Source organism: Trachymyrmex cornetzi, unplaced genomic scaffold (assembly GCF_001594075.2).
Source record: "Trachymyrmex cornetzi isolate Tcor2-1 unplaced genomic scaffold, Tcor1.1 scaffold23, whole genome shotgun sequence".
In the NCBI taxonomy this organism is placed as follows: domain Eukaryota; kingdom Metazoa; phylum Arthropoda; class Insecta; order Hymenoptera; family Formicidae; genus Trachymyrmex; species Trachymyrmex cornetzi.
In genome coordinates, this window is record NW_017296956.1 from 1,709,853 (window position 1) to 1,714,647 (window position 4,795).

Here is a 4,795-nt window from a genome sequence, read left to right on the forward strand (position 1 = left end):
TATATATATATATATATATTAATGATAATAATGAATGACAAACGTTTCGGCCCCAATTTGAGCCATCTTTAGTGTAAAGCTATAAAGTAAAAAGTTTTATAATAATAATAATTAGTGAGTATTACAATACAATAAGTATAATTGAAACGCTTAGTAGAACAACGGAAATATGTCATATGTTTGATTCAAATATATATATGTTAAGGTTATTAAAATTGGTGTGATCGGTCCTAATCATAATTATCAAAACTTTTCTTACAATCTTTAAAAATTTGAATGAATATAATCATAATCCGTCAAATAACTTATTTTATAAAAAAAATGAAACTTTATTTTGTGATCTAAGTATATACATAGCTATTATAAAAAAAGAAAGTAAACAAAAAAGTTTTTTTATTTTATTATTATATATTAATTAATATTTTTTAATTATGGCATTTACCTTATGTCTTATGCTATTGCACTAATACTATATTTGCCGACCGTCTACTATAAATGGAATGGAAATAGACCTTATAAAATCAGAATTGTCTTCCGTCGTAAATATAGATAAACCTACTTATCGACTGTGTAATCTCGACAGCAGATAAAATAACCTACAAAGGATTTATTGGATTTCTATATTCGCAGCTGTGAATTTTAAGATCTCAGAAAACAATTTAGCACAATATCATCGACATTTTTAAGTTGTTCTTAATACTTATCAATGACAATATATGTAACAATGTATCCAAAAAATGTTACCTACAAGTACATTCCATAATTTTTTCTATTTTTTTAAATTAAATTTTACTGTACATCGCCGCCGATCACACGCTTCTAACAATATTTGGTTCGATCTGGGGGAGGGGGGGGGCGAAGCTATATATTTCCTTTATCCTTTTTCGTAACATTTTTCTTTCCTCTCCTTTTCTTTCGATATTCTCTCCTATATTCTTCAATATCTATCAATTATATTTTCAGTACCTATAAAAAGGAAAAGCATGACACACAATACGATTAAAGTAAACTAATTTTATAAACAGGTTTGAACTGCAGCGACTATTAACCAATCAATCAAAGCGACCATAGAAATACGCGCGCGCTGCTGCAACGATTCGAATTCAATACGAGCCACGAAGGAGGCGTCGCGGCGTCGCGACGTTGCGACATGCGCGACATCGTCAGTCTAAACGTGCTCGTCGTTCCATACGTATGTCGTTTCAAGTCCGCTTCGATTCAAATTTGTGACGAATAGTCATGTCTCTCCGTTTTCCAATATAAAATTAAGAGAGGACACGTTCAACGACGGTGTAAGTGACAATAAACTGTGAAAGATCAATATTTAAATATATTTTTGATTTATAAAACATGTATTTTGCAAGATATAGGACGTTTTTACAGATTAAGTTTTTGATAAATTCGTGTAGAATCTAAATTTTTATATAGAATTCCATATAATTCTTGTTAGTTTTTATGTTAATAAATGGCGGATTTAATTTTTCAGGATTATAGATAGATTCAGAATTAATGATAAAATTTTATTTATTTAGTCACAATGTGAAATGTCTGACAAAAGACCTGTCATAACTGTCCTGATTCTTATTGAAATATATTATTAAACACAAAAAACTGAAAGACACATATTTTTTTATATCGGCTTAATTTGAGATTTGAAGCAACTTTATGCGTGATCTACGATGGCAACAGCAGTAGTGGAATGAAGCTGTAAGAGTAAGAAATTGACCAATCACAGTCGAATGTGAGAAGAATAGTTAACTGTGATTGGTCAATTTCTTACTCTTATGCGTGATCTACAATGGCAGTATCAGTAATGGATGAGGCTGTAAGAGTAAGAAATTGACCAATCACAGTCAATTATTCTTCTCACATTCAACTGTGATTAATCAATTTCTTACTCTTACAGTCTCATCCATTACTGCTATTGCCATTGTAGACCGTATTATAAAAAGTTAATGTCTACATTTGTTTGTATTTGGTTTCTTTATATTTGTAACTACGTGTTAAAATTTTTCAAAAATCTAACATTTTAATAATACTTTCATCCCTGAGGGGTAACTAGCTGAAATATTATTCCACAGATTACATGATTTTATATGATTTCATCTAATTATAAATAATTTTTTTCACTGCATATGAAGTCATTTGGTAAAATATACGAATTTATTTAATATTATACAATGATTTATCGTGGTTGCATATGTAATTATCGGATTATACATAGAGATTTCATATAAATTGTATAATAATTTTGAGGACTTTGTCCCGCGATTACATTAAGTGGTTACCTCCTCGTTCATCCCTATTATATATAAGCTTTGAAGGTTTTTATCGCCCCTTAAATCTCCAATTAGGCCAATATAAAGAGATTTGTGTTCCTCAAATTTTTGTATTAAACAACATATTAAAAAGAAATTAAATCGGTCCTGGCAGTTGTCTGGTCCCCGTTATAAAATAGAAAGTGTTTTAACAGTGTTTTAATGTTACAACAGAAAAACAAAATGTGTCATTTATTTCCTTTTTTACTTACAATTCCCTTTTGTCTGGATTAAAGGACAAAAAAGGATCTATTAAAATCTTTACCAAAAAAATAAGAAAAAATATTTAATAGCAAAAATTAATAGAATTTAATAAAAATTAATTTAGAATTTAAAAAATTGTAAAAGATTTATTTCTTAAGGTATTTATTTGATAATTAAACAGTTCTAAAATAGTGGCATGCAGTCAAATTTTCTCTAGAGGAAAATTAATTATTTAAATTAATGAATCAATCTTAATTATATACGTACATCATTTATAATATAAGAGAGAGAGAGTACAATAATTGCCTGTATTTCATAAAATTAATCCATAAACTACGCATATGAATACTATAACTTTTTCGGTGTCTTTTTGTTTCAAGCGAATAGTAGCAATATTGTGTAACGGATAACTAGGTCAAACTTTAAGCTTTATTCAGTCAAGCGATCGTGACATATCTACCCTTATGATCTTAATTTATCTAAGTAATGCAATCATGTAAAAAAGCAACGTTTATACATATTCCTTATTCCATGAAGTTGTACCGTTTTTAATGTATCTCAAAATATATTTGCAAGTCCGTTAGATATGATATTGTTGCATAAAGAATTTAAAATTGTTTTTTAATTCTTTATGTAATAACATTATCAAAATGATAAAAATTAAAAAAATTGTTACTTATGTTTAACCTTTTATATTGTAAAAGTTTACAAATTTTCAGATAGAATTCTAAATTCATAATACATGAATATACGAAATGTTGCAATTTTTATACGAAAAAGCATTTGTAATATTGTGTGTACACGAAATACTATAACGAATAGACAGTTAGACTAGACATATTATTGGCATATTACTGTGACTATAGGTCTAATCAATGGAAACCATCAATTATAGTATGACATTTAGTACATAAAACGTAAATTATTATTAAATATTTATTCATCAAGAAAGAATATTGCTTCAAAGTCTTGTTATTGGATATTTTATTCTTTTATGTTAGTCGACCTTTATGAATTAACCTTGAATCGTCTGACTGCGATAGGTACATCGCGTTCTTATTCGCAATGAGTGTGCTTGTATAATATGTGATTGTACTTACATGTGTATTCAGACAAGTATCAAAATGTATTAAAGGGTTTTAACTCTTAATATGTATGATCGTTTTGTCACCTTTACTACTATACATAATAGGTCTTTTGTGTCTTGGGTTAATTTTTCGCTTTCACAAATAAAAATTATTAAAGTGATTCATACGAATATTTTGACATTTTTAAAAAATATTTGTAAAGCTGTATATTTATAAATAATTATGTATAAATGTTATAATTAATTGTAGTCGGCAATATGAGAAAAATACACTTTTTTATATGCAAATACAAACCTATGAAACAAAAATGTTTAAAGAAAAAGTATATTCCAAATCTTGATGTAAATATTCTAAATCAATAAAGAAAATTATTTAAGTATCAGCTATTCCAAAGTTTAGTTGTGGAATAACTTAAAAACGATATTTTTTTATATTGAAAAAATTACAATTAAGAAAATTACAACTACAAGAATACGTTTTTAAATTTTTATTTTAATACTTTTAAATTTTATATTTTTATATATATTTTTTTAAATATTATTTATGATATTCAATGCAAATCATTTAATTTTCATTTTTTTAAATAAATCGAAAAAATTTTGCACTGTAAATGAGAATTAATTGAAAATAAAAAAAATAAAAACTTTTAACTGTAGAAAAAGTCATACTCTACGCACGATGAGTCTTTCGTATTCTAAGCTGAATTTCCAAAACGTTCTTCTTGGAAGAAATGCAAGAATGCGAACTGGCAACGCACAAAATTAATTTTCTCTAGAAGCCAGAGTTTTTTTAGGAAAAGAATATAGATCATTATTTAGTTATGTGTTTCTAATACTTCAAGAAAAAGAAACTAAAGACACGAATGGTCCAATCGCGTATATTAATATAAAATTATTTTTCTGATTCCGATATCCCACGATGGTGCAACCGCCTGGGATTTTACCCTCAATATTAAAATTACGAAAACTTTCGTCCCCACTAAAATACATGGAATTTATGCCGGAATTGCTGCCCAAACAGCACATCACGTCTTTGGACGTCTTTTAGATTGTTATTAGGTAAAATTTTTCAAAGGGGTAGTACAATGTGGAACTTATACGTGTAGTGTATTAACAAATTACTTCCTTAGTAATAACATAAACTAGTATATTTTTTTTATTTTTTTGCTAATAACGTTTTAATAAA

The 4,795-nt window shown here is 27.3% G+C and overlaps 1 protein-coding gene across 2 annotated transcripts in view; it reads left to right on the forward strand.

The window, feature by feature from the left end:
* The first annotated feature begins 1,183 nt into the window (after positions 1-1,183).
* The window catches only part of LOC108760669 (osmotic avoidance abnormal protein 3), a 12,456-nt gene continuing 8,844 nt past the window's right edge, over positions 1,184-4,795 (forward strand). For both annotated transcript variants that reach the window (XM_018506746.1, XM_018506747.1), the window contains exon 1: positions 1,184-1,292. The gene's annotated coding sequence lies outside the window, so the exon portion shown is untranslated. The remainder of the gene's footprint in view (positions 1,293-4,795) is intronic.